General features: G+C 43.5%; 1 protein-coding gene across 5 annotated transcripts in view; it reads right to left on the reverse strand.

Moving 5' to 3' along the window:
* ENOX1 (ecto-NOX disulfide-thiol exchanger 1) overlaps positions 1-12,690 on the reverse strand; it is a 599,613-nt gene that overhangs the window by 398,750 nt on the left and 188,173 nt on the right. Inside the window, exon 1 of one of the 5 annotated variants that reach the window (XM_062194135.1) lies at positions 2,494-2,563. The exons of 2 other annotated variants lie outside the window; for them this stretch is intronic. The gene's annotated coding sequence lies outside the window, so the exon portion shown is untranslated. Of the gene's footprint in view, positions 1-2,280; positions 2,364-2,493; positions 2,564-12,690 lie in introns of those variants that run through there. 2 more of the 5 variants (XM_062194134.1, XM_062194136.1) reach the window with 2 other exon arrangements.

Genomic DNA, 12,690 nt, shown 5'->3' on the forward strand with positions numbered 1-12,690 from the left:
CTGGACATATATGATGACCCTTGGTTAGCATCCTTTCCTAGGGCCATAGGGTCAAAGGCAGGGGAGGCTACACAGTCTCCCTTCGTCAGAGGAATTTTCACAGGAAGACACTGGCTAACACTAGCTTTATTGTATCGGATAAAAAAAAAAAAAGCACTGATTTGTGAGAATAAATTTACTTGTAAAATACACCTATACAATTTCACTTACCAAGAGAGCTATAATCAAGGCAAAGGGCTTTTCTCAAAGCAATCAACTTTAGGAGCTACTTGCAAATTACTATCTGTTCTGTTCTTTACCAGTCATCACCTTGAACTAGTACCAAAGCCGTGATAAGAAAAAATAAAGGACTCACACAGACACTTTTAAATTCTGTGGTTTCATTGACTAGATATGCTCTTAATTGGTTCTGATGAATTCCTCTTTCAAACGTATGGAATTAATCTGGAAAGGCAACTAGGTTTTCATCTAAGGCTTAAAAATACGAATTTCAAATATACACTGTGGGTGGGAGCTCCTTCTCTCCCCGTCCTTCTGCCTGCCTCTCAAATAATAAATTAAAAACTAAAACACACAGATGTTCTACCAAACTCTCACTTACTTCCTGCGAAACTAAATCTCTGAGCTTTAAAAAGATTTTTTACACCATTAAAGACAAAAATAATTAAATGACATTTGACATTCACATCTGGCTCTGTCATCAGTCAGGGCATATGAAAACAGACATTAAACATCTGGGCAGGGCGAAGGGGCTATCTGCCGGCTTTCAGCTACCATGACAACGGAAGGGCTCCAGTCTCTCCAAGAGTTCAGTCCCTGCTCATCCATGGTGAGCCCCGCCCAGGTCCTTCTATTTTTAACCATTTGTAAACAGCAGCCCTCACAGTAGGTCTACTTTAAGGGCAGAAAAGCAATTCCTTGGGGACGTTCTTCTCCCTTCTGTCCTCCTCTAACCTTATGGGAAGCGGAAATCCTTGCCTTTCCAGAGACTTCTGTAACACTCGTTTGGATTTTCTGATGTCCAGAAGTGAAGAGTCTTCCCTCTACTTCTGAGTCACTCAAGAAGCAGCTCGTAATGACGAACCATTAATAAAAATGCTGACAATAACCTGTCGCTGGTTTTCGTAGGAAACATACTCCTCTCTGAGTAGTCAAGATTGTTTCTAATTAACACAGAACCCAGCCAATGAGAGCCATTGCTTGCGTGTGGGAACGTTTGTTGTATATTGGATGGAGGATGCATTTTACACGTGATTTTTCATTTAGTCTTTGTAACCAGGCGTAAAGTTGGTATCACTGTTTGTATTTCCTAGATAGGGGAACTCATCTCTGGACAACTTTCGCTCAACAAATGGGAGGCTCTTCAAAAGTTCAAGGAAAATGGACATTATGAAAAAAAAAAACAAAACTCTGCATGGTTTTCAAAAAAATGTTTTTGCAATGAAAACAAAGTCTCTTTTAATTCCACTTTTCCTCAAACTTTTTGAAGTTCCCTCCTGTACACTGAGGACCTCGTATGTGGCAGGTGTGCGCTAGGCACCAGAGACACAATGCTAAGAATTCCAGCGTGTTCCTACCTTCACAGACCTCCCTGCCCACGGGCAAGAAGGGGAAATGCGAAGCCAGGGACGGCCTGGCAGGACTGGAATCTAAGCCCGAGCCCAAAACAGAAGCCAGAGCCCCAGGTCTGACTGACTGCTACCCAAAAGCCTCGCCTCGCCAGCGCCTTGCCTCACATCTCCCCAAGGCACACGGCGCCCCACCGCATTAGCAAGTCTTGTCAGCTCGCACACAGAATAAACCCAGGACGTGACGCCAGCTAACCAGCCTGGGCCAAATCACACCGACTCTCCTCTGGATCAGCTCTGCCTTCTCAGTTTCCAGCCCTTTCTCCATCTACTCCGTCCTCCAGGGAGCAGCCGTGGGAGCGCGTGCCTGCGCACCCCACGCCGCGGGGCTCACTCTTCCCCGTCCCCTTCTCCCCCGGAGATCCTGTGCGTGCCCACTCTGCAACCACAGGGCTCGTCCCTCCGTTCCCCTGGCCTCCATGTCGGCGTTACCAGCTCAGCACAGCCGCCGGTCTCATGACCACAGCCCCCTTCTCACATTCCTGTTCTCCTTTGCCTCCACAGTGCACAGCACCTGATGTATTGATACGGCGGAGCGGCTGCCTCTCCCGGCTCTCCGCAGCCCCTCGGAGCTGCCTATGCCCAAATCCTATTCTCCTGCGCCTCACTGGTGCCCTGCAATCAGCTGTAATCAGCACACACGACAAATTACCTGCACAGGGCTCTCCTCCTAAGAATACGTGGTCCGCCCACCAGCAAACGCACGCCATGAAAACAGCTTATTTTATTTTTTTTCCCGTCTGCTTTGATTAATGCTTTCTCCCTAGAATTTACAGTGCTTGGCACATCCTAAGAACAAAACAAATATTTGCTAACTGAGTTAATATTTTATCCTATCTCCCCGACTCGGTTGGATTAAGAGTACCTCAACTCCAGACCTCCAGTTTCAGAATGGTTCTCCACCTTCTGTAGTTGAGAAACCTGGGCCACTTCCCTGGCCTCCTCCTCAGGTTGGGTGAGCAGTAGATGTGACCGCCGGGGCACCTTCCTCTCTACACAGACCTCTGGCTGACAAAGGGCAAAGCAGGAAATTGGCGAAAGCCTGGCAAAGCTGGGGTGCTTTTTCCCCCATCTTGATTGTCACCTCTCAAAACAAACATTAAGCTACCAACGATAACAGTGACCTGTGTACCAGATTGTAGGACATGTTTGCTAACCTCTTAGGGCAGGATCAACAAGAGCTGGGGAAAACATGCTGTTTACCTGGTGAACTCAGGTACTGAGGATTCAAGGTGCAGCTTAGCAAGAGCCTCGGAAGGCAGCAGCAGGCTGGCAAGGACCCAGGCAGGCCACATACTATTTTTTTAAATTTTTATTTATTTATTTATTTATTTATTTATTTTTAAATTTTATTTAATGAACATAAAGTTCAAAAGTACAGCTTATGGATTACAATAGCTTCCACCCCCATAACTTCCCTCCCACCCACAACACTCCCCTCTCCCACTCCCTCTCCCCTTCCCTTCACATCAAGATTCATTTTCAATTCTCTTTATATACAGAAGATCCATTTAGCATATATTAAGTAAAGATTTCAACAGTTTGCACCCACACAGAAACACAAAGTGTAAAATACTATTTGAGCACTAGTTATAGCATTAATTAAACACCTAAGAATAATTGTGTATTAATTACAGAGTTCAACCAATAGTTTTAAGTAGAACATAAAAAAATACTAAAAGGGTAACGTATTAAGTTCTTTTTTTTTTCTTTTGTTTGTTATATAGTTATTTTTTTTACTTAATAAATGTGAATTTACAAAGTGCAACTTTTGTATTATTGTGGCTTCCCCTCCCACAACCTCCTTTGACAGGTTCCGAGGGTAACCTTGAGGGGAGTGAATGTCTCTCTCAGAGACAGAACACCACCGACTCACTTACATAGCGTTAACAGGACCCTCACTCGAGCAAGTGGAAATACTGGAGCATTAGTCAGTGGGGGAACAGCAGGGAGGAGGTCCGAATTCGGGGAGCAGGGTGCGAGGGTTCCTGACCGAGATACTGGAATCAAAGCATCAGACTAACTGGGCACCGAGACTATGTTCATCCATGTCGTTGGCACGTACTGCACATGGAGAGGTTCCTTCTTCATAAACGGAGCTTTCTGGTTTTCCATACCTAGGAGCTATAACTATAACCTAAGTGCCACTTGGAACTGCATGGTTTATGGATGAAAGCTCCTTACACTGTTCCTCCTTCCCGGCCATCACGGGTGGCAGTGGTTAGCACACCCTTGGGAGCAAAGCTACCATCTGGCCACAGAGACAGGCCTGGCCTGACATGCATGCTGAGCTATGAAATCCTCCCGTGTGTCAGACACTCATACAATCCAACCTGTAATTATGGAGAGCTAATATTCTAATACTCCTTTTGTGACTATAAAAACTGAAGCCCATGAAGGTTACTGCTTACCAGTGAGGGCAAATATAGCCACTGAAATCCCAGGCCACAGACGTAGGAGTCTGCCACTCTCTCTCTTCCGTGGTGCTGGTCATCTTGGAGACAGTGTAGTTTCCTCAGGGACATGGGTTAGGCCTGGGGAACCACGAAGAGGCCCTGGCCAAGCCTGAGGCAAAAAATCCAATGGAAGGCCTATGGTCCTCACCCCAGGGTACCACCTGGCGAGGTCTCACCTTGAGCCCAGGCTGTGGTATGAGGCTTAAGGCCAGCACACCAAGTCATGGGTTGAAACCATCCACTAATAGCCGGGATCAGGGGGGCACCCTCTGCCTGGCACATGTATTGCAAACGGCACTGCCTGGTAGATTTTAATGCAGAATGGTGGAGGGTAATACAGCGTGGGATACCACCTTCGAGTCTCTTCCTCCATTCAATGTGCCTGAAAACAAGTGCTCCAGCAATACACACTCTTCATTAGTAAGGACACTTCAGTAATTGAATTCTCAGTTCAATACATGAAAATGTCATTTTATGTTGAGGGCTGAGAGCCTGGGCAGCACGGTATGCCACCTCTGGCTGAGTTTCCTGATAATACAAATACTGGACTTTAAACAATATGATTTTTTCCCCAAAACTTAAATTATTTCTGTTCAGTTCAGTGTCACAAATGGTTTACTTAGTATGTAAAAGAAATTGTGCTGGGTGTCAAGGGATATAAGAGGAATATGAGACAATTTCTTGCCTTGTGGAATCGCCAATTTAATAAAAAAAATAGGAATCATGCTAGAATACATTTCTATCTGTGTATACTGGATATTTTACCCGTGTATGCTGACTATTAAGTCGCCATTCCTCGGTGACTTTGGGCCATCACTGTGGCTGCTGCTCTGGGCCACAGCAGAAAGCACAGCTGTGGTGAGAGACAAGTGTGACACAGGAGTGAACAGAGAACTGCCTGCTGCCTTCCAGAGCCAGTGGACGGCTGGACAGACAGCTAGATGGACGGACGGCTGGCTGGGTGAGTAGATATAAACAGCTCTCGTTTCAATTTGCTTTCTGGTCTCTTCCCTTTCCTCTGATCCCTTATACGAACTAGCCACCTGCTTTCCAACTTGTGAGCTTTGAACAAGCACAAAATCGCCCTCGGCCATCGCTGAGGGGTAGGGAGCAGCGGGCAGAGACAGGCTTGTCTGCTGAGCCCCTCCCGACTCTCCGGGGGCCGACCTAAATGTCACTCCTTGTGCTGGGCCTCACCACCAACCAGTGTCAGCTGCCCACCTCCCTCCCTCTCTTCACTTGAATTTCTACACCACTTGCACCACTCCTTCTAATCTCTGCCAATTACTCTGCTATTTCATCACTCTCTCTGGCCTTCTCACATTACAGGGAGCCTGTCACACAGCAGGCACTCAATCAACGCTGGAGCCCCTGTCCCTGTACCCTACAGGCCAATCTTTTATCTGTCATTTCCCCCAGTCTCTGCCTCTCTTTACAATCAGGTTGATACATAAGAGTATAGATACTGCTCCTCTTCATGCTCCGCAAACCAACAAATCACGACCCATGGCTCTCCATTTCTGTGGATGAGTGTATAATATTCGCTTTATTTCCTTCACTCCTACATGAGATACTCATTATGGCTATCTACACCTTAAAAACTCATGTGTAACTGTATAGTTTGATAGCCTAAAGGGGCCATCTTATTTTCATAAGTTCCCTCCACCCAGTGGCTCTAATTTACCAAAAGTCCCTTTTCCTTTCTTTATGATTTTATAAATAGTTCACATTTTGGAAGAGTGAACAACCTTAGGTCTGAGGGACGTTACAGTGGGTATATGATTTCTGCCTTCTGGAAGCGACATCACCACCATTCTGATTCTGCCTCCTCTCATGTAAATGATGACAGCTCCATGGATGAGATAAAAGTTGAAGACTCAACACTAAACAGTAGAGCAATTATAAAGTACCACATAAGCAGCATCCGATTATTTGTCCCTATATATATATATATATATATATATATAGCTCATGACTTGCAACTGATAAAACAATCCTCTATTTGTATCATAAACCATGTCATTTTGCTTTAAGTCCCTTGCCAACTCTCATTAAAGCCTGTACATATATTATAATGCATTCAGAAGTGATAACTCTTACACTACGATGGCATAAGAATTAATGTGAAATGCATCAACACAAATAGTAAAAATGACCATTACAAACGCAGCAAAAGCATTAATCCATTACACTCTAGGGCAGTTCATTTCTTTAGGGATTTTCCTCATCTCCTATTTATCCAGAGAAGAGCTAGATAAATTAATCTCTGGTTACAAACAAATCTTTATCAGTAGTGTTCTTCTATCAGAAAATCACTGCCCACCTTCCCCTCTGTTTTGAAATTTTGCACCTTTTCACAAGTCTATGAAAATCGCATGGTTTCACTTTGACCCATTTCAGGTTTACCTGGTAGGTTTCCAAGCGCTGAGAATTGCAGAGTGCCCTTTCTTAGCACATGATATCAACCATCTGCCCTGGCCACCAGCATAGGGCCCAGATCGCTCTCCAACGTGATATTATGAAGTCAAAGTGCTCTTGGCGTGTACGCGATGTTTCTGTAGCATTACAGGTGATAAATGGATTCTGGCTTCTCTAAAGTGGGACCCGTCCAATTGCATGCATCAGAATATTTTTCCTCTGATGTATATGCAACTGTGGCTGCTTGTACTTGCTCACTCACCACTCCTCCCTTACCTCATGTGTGTATGATGTGTGTGTGTGTGTGTTCACATTCAGAATGAACACTTTTTCATATACACACACACAAACACACAATCTGGCCAACTAAGGTTAAATCAAGAAAATGTCCAGAAAAGCTAATGGTTTGGTACATTTTCAAACTAATATTTTAAAAAATATTTGCCCAAGATTGATTAGAGTTGGGGAAAACTTATTTCTATCTTCAAGACTATGTATCTCTTTATGCTTAGTTAACAAGGTTAGTTCATGCACTGAGTGAAAATATTGCTTCACCCTTTTTCATTTCACAATATTTGGGCTTCTCACTCGGGGGCAGCATTGTTACTCATACTCAGGAAAGTAGAGGTAATTCACACAGCTTTAGTAGCCAAGTTATAAAACAACTTGTGTTTGTCTATTATTATTTTTGTTATTTATTCCCAAGTTGTCAATTTTCAATTTTTTTCTGCTTCTCAGTTCAGTTTAATTTTATGATTGACCAATCCAGGCCAATTCTCAGAAAGCACCTAATAACTTTTCAATTTAGATATTAAAAATACATCACTTATTACCAAAAAAAAAGACCCAAAAAATAGCCCCTCCCCCCAAAAAATACTACGTCATATAAGAATTTCAGTTGGCAGTGAGGTGTCAAATTCAGTCAATTCTGAACTAGGATGCTGGCAAGGATGGCTGTTACACCATGCAAAATACCCAATAGAGAGAGTTCAACAATGCCAGTAATTTTGATTGTTATAAAATATTCAATGTAAATAGTTCAATGATGGCACTAATTCTTATTATGTCTTTGCTACCTGCACTTTGAGAAGATTATAATAAATTTTGTCTGCTAATTATCAAGATGTTCTATGTGGAAACCTGAGTTGACAGGTACTGTGCTTTCCATTTCCAATGATCTTCCCACACAGGATGCCCAGTGAAACTCCATCCCAGCTCTGTTCACCCAGACCTACAGAAACATCCATAGTTCCATCTGTTGGGAATCATGAGTTATAAAATGTAGAAGAAGAATCCTTCAGAGTATAAACGTTTAAATGTTACGTGCTAAATACCTACCACGAGGACTTAAAGCAAGGAACATGCAAACATGACTCTGCCACACAACTGGTTCAGCCTTGCCCAGATGTCTGAATGCATCAATCTTTTTGGATTTATTTATAATTAGAGCAATCAAGTCATGACCCATGTAGTCTCCAAGGGCTACTTAGATGAGGATGAAGATCTGTGATACTCCCTGAAGTATGGCTACCTCTCCAAACTTATTAAGAATATATGTTTCTGACATTTTACATCCCTGAAGTCAGTGATTTTTAGCCACCTGGGAGAAACAATGTTGCAGCATGTAATTTAGGTTATTGCAACAGAGCCAGTTCAATCTTAAATCATCGTTTCAGATGCATTATAGCAATGCTCCTGTTGTAGAGCCACATGGGACAACAGTGCCAGCAACCACAGTATGGGAGTTAACAATCAAGTACTTGCACAGTCTGCAAACCAAGTCAACCTCCCAGCAGCTGGGAGCTTTGCCCAGAGGCCCAGGCTTGCCCCTGGCATGATACCTTGCTCTTCTTCATGAGTTCCAGCGATGTCACATTGCTTTCCAGCCTGCTAAGGCACCGGCCTCCTGAACACAGATTCCCTACATACTCTCCGAGACTCAGATATCACACTCAGAGGGAACTTTTGTTCTGTCCTTTGGCCGACGTTGCAGCCTTTTCTCAGTCAGTCATACCCAACCACTCACTGCCAAAAAGGCATCTCCACATACAGATGTGAACGCCATATTATTAAAGAGTCCTTGGTCATTTGTTATGTGGGCAGCGCTGACAAGGGGGTAATGCCAGGAAAGGATGCCAGAGGAAAAGCATTTCAGCTACCCAGGAGGCTGACCTTTGGAAAGCAGTCAGGGCACACGAACGTCCTGGGCAGGCTGCTTTTGAATAGATGGTGTTTCTGAGCGCTGGTAAGGACAAACAGTGCTCTCACAGTGACCAGCCCCGTGCAGTGGTGATGAAAACACAGTGGCAGACTGTGCGGTTTATGCTCACATCTTTGTGACCCTCTAGTGGGAGAGAACCCTAACTGAGAGCCAGAGCTTGTAGGAAGATCGAGAAAGATCAAAAGGGAATGGAATTTTCATTGACAAAGAAAGCCACATGTATTATATACCTTTGTTGGTGCCCCAAACATCATAAAGTATAAAGGACAGATTTTTTTTTTCCCCTCAAAGTTGACGAACAAAATTGGGAGTTCTTTCCAACATGTAAAGTGAAAGCAGACTTCATGGTTCTTGGAAAAGTTTTTACCCAAGAATTCCCTGTTATGTAGACTTGAAAAGGAATGTATTTCCCTCCAGGGGAACTTGCATCAAAAATTTAATCTGGTAGCCAATTAATTCTCATAAATTCTCAGTATTTTTCTAACTCTGCTAATTTGATTCTCAAAATACATCAGTGGCAAGATGATCTGTGCCTTCTACTACAGCATGGTGCCTTACCCATATACACAACACCATGGGTCCTTAAAGGGGCCTCATGGTTCAGCCGTGATTGCGATGGTTGGAGTCCCAGCTGCTCTGTTCCCCAATCCAGCTTCCTGGGAAGGCAGCAGAGGGTTGGCCAAGTGCTTGGGCCCCTGCCACCCATTTGGGAGATCAGGATAACACTCCTGGCTCCTGATTTCGGCCTAGCCCACCCCTGGCTATTACAGCCATTGGGGAGTAAATCAGAGGATGGAAGATGGACCTCTCTGTGTCTCTGTCTCTCTCTCTCAGTTACTCTTTCTTGCCTTTCAAATAAAGGAATAAATAATTTTTTTTTAAAAAAAAAAAAGGTCATGGAGGAGCTGGCATTGTGGCTTAGCAGGTAAAGCCACGTCCGCATGCAATGCCAGCATCCCATAGAGGCACCAGTTTGAGCCCTGGCTGCTTCACTTTTGATTCAGCTCCCTACTAATGCACCTGGTAAAGCAGTAGAAGTTGGCCCAAGTGCTTGGGCCCCTGAACCCATGTGAGAGACCTGGAGGAAATTTGCCTTTCAAAAAAGTAAAAGAAAAAAATAAAAATAATAAAATAGAGATAGAGTTACAGAGAAAGAGAGGGAGAAATAGAAAGATCTTCCATCTGCTGATTCACTCCCTTAAAAGGCCACAAGCCAGGACTGGGCCAGGCTGAAGCCAGAGGATAGGAGCTTCTTCTAGGTCTCCAACATGGGTTCAGGGTCCCACACACCTAGGCCATCTTCCACTGCTTTCCCAAGCACATTAGGAGGGAGCTGGACAAGGAAGTGGAGCAGCTGGGTCTCAAATTGGCATCCAGATGGGATGCTGGTGTCGTAAGAGGTGGCTTAACTCACTGCACTACAGTGAGGATCTCTGCAATTCTGTCTTAAAAAAAAAAGTCATGGAGGCTGGCGCCGCGGCTCACTAGGCTAATCCTCCACCTGAGGCACCAGTACGCCTGGTTCTAGTCCCGGTTGGGGCGCCAGATTCTGTTCTGGCTGCTCCTCTTCCAGTCTAGCTCTCCGCTGTGGCCCGGGAAGGCAGTGGAGGATGCAGGGGCCCTGCACCCACATGGGAGACCAGGAGGAAGCACCTGGCTCCTGGCTTCGGATCAGCGCAACGTGCCGGCCGTAGCAGTCATTGAGGGGGTGAACCAACGGAAGGAAGACCTTTCTCTGTCTCTCTCTCTCACTGTCTAACTCTGCCTGTCAAAAAAAAAAAAAAAAAGTCATGGAAAAATACACACCATGAGAAAAGTTTTGCATGAAAATAAACTTATCTTTGAATTTATTTTTCCAAAATTTTTTTGTAGAACCTTCCTGGAATGAACATTCATTTTATTTCATCTATGACTACCCTTTCTCTCATCTTCAATATCAATAAAGCTTATTTACCACAAACTTGCAAATAAAAATTAAGCCTTACATTGTATAATGAATATTTCTGAGTAATAAAAATGTTTTTAAGAAATAGTTGGATAAAGCCACTACCTCAATGTTAGCACCCCGTATGGGCACCAGTTCGTAACCTGGCTGCTCCACTTCCAATCTAGCTCCATGCTAATGGCCTGGAAAAAGCAGCAGAAGATGACCAAAGTGCGTGGGCTCCTGCCATCCACATGGGAGACCTAGAAGAAACCCCTGGCTCCTGGCTTCAACCTTGGCCATTGCAACTATCAGGGGAGTGAACCAGCAGATAGAAGATCTCCTTCTTTGTCTCTTCCTCTCTCTCTGTAACTCTGACTTTCAAATAAATCAATTTTCAAAAAAAAAAAAGATGGCCGGCGCCGCGGCTCACTAGGCTAATCCTCCGCCTTGCAGCGCCGGCACACCGGGTTCTAGTCCCGGTCGGGGCACCGATCCTGTCCTGGTTGCCCCTCTTCCAGGCCAGCTCTCTGTGTGGCCAGGGAGTGCACTGGAGGATGGCCCAAGTCCTTGGGCCCTGCACCCCATGGGAGACCAGGAGAAGCACCTGGCTCCTGCCATCGGATCAGCGCGATGCACAGGTCGCAGCGCGCCTACCGCGGTGGCCATTGGAGGGTGAACCAACGGCAAAAGGAAGACCTTTCTCTCTGTCTCTCTCACTGTCCACTCTGCTTGTCAAAAAAAAAAAAAAAAAGAAATAGATGATATGGATGTGAGATAATTCATGTCATTTAGCCCTTCTTAGCCATTCCACAGTATGTCCACATTCATATTTCAAAACATGTTGCACATAAATGTATATAATGATAAAAAGAAACATTTGAGTGATAAGAATGTACTTTAATAAACTTGATTCTTTGCTAATATATCTTCAGAAGTTCATCATATTATCTACAAACATTGGTTCCGAAAGTTCACCATATTTATTATAGTCAGAAATAGTGTCTCCACCATCCATCATACTAATACCATTAACAATGGCCCTGCTAATGGCTCCAAGATTTCATTTAGGACAGTGAAAATGTTCTGAAATTAGAATATTCTATGAGATTTGTAACCCTCTACAGAAGTGAAAAGTGATCCTAACACACTTCTAGTGAGTGAATTTTATAGGATGTACATTACATCTCAATAAAGCTATTTTACATATGGATAAACCAACAACAAATTTAGTTTGTTGAAAAGTTCAATACAGTTTACAAAGTTTTAGTTAGAGTAACTAAGAAAAAAAGGAAAGACTCAAATGATTAAAATCATAAATGAAAGAGGAGATATTACAACTGACACCACAGAAACTGAAAGAAGAGACGACTACAAATATGCCAACAAATCAGATCACCTAAAAGAAAAGGACAAATGTGCAAAGACAGAATCATGAAGAAGCAGAAACATAAAGAGATAGTAAGTTATAACAGTAGGTCCAGGTGACTGAATCAGCAATCAAAACCTCCCAACAAGAAGACACAGTTTCACTGGGGAATTTTACCAAGAAGAATTAATGTCAATCCTCAAACTTTTTCAAAAAATTGAAGAGAACAGGACATTTGCAAACTCATTTTATGAAGTCAGCATTACTCTTTCCAAAGCCAGAGAAGGACAATCCAAGAAAAGAAAATGCTAGCAAACCCAATTCAACAGCACATTAGGAGCATCATATACCATGAGCAACTGGGATTTATCTCTGGGATACAAAGATGATTCAATGTAGAAAAGCCATTCAATGTGAGAAACCACATTAACAGAATAAAGGATGGAAATCACAAAATTGTCTCAAGAAATACAGAAAACATTTTTACAAAAGTCAACACCCTTTTATGACCAAAAAATGGGTCAACAAATATGGTACAGAAGCAAATTATTTTACCATACTAAAAGCTGTGTATGAAAAGCCCACAGGTAACATATTCAATGGTGGAAAATTGAAGTCTCTTCCAAAGAGATAAGGAGAAAGGTAAGGATGCTCCTTCTTGCTACTTCAATACA

The sequence above is a fragment of the Lepus europaeus genome, chromosome 6, assembly GCF_033115175.1.
Source record: "Lepus europaeus isolate LE1 chromosome 6, mLepTim1.pri, whole genome shotgun sequence".
NCBI classification, from domain to species: Eukaryota; Metazoa; Chordata; class Mammalia; order Lagomorpha; family Leporidae; genus Lepus; species Lepus europaeus.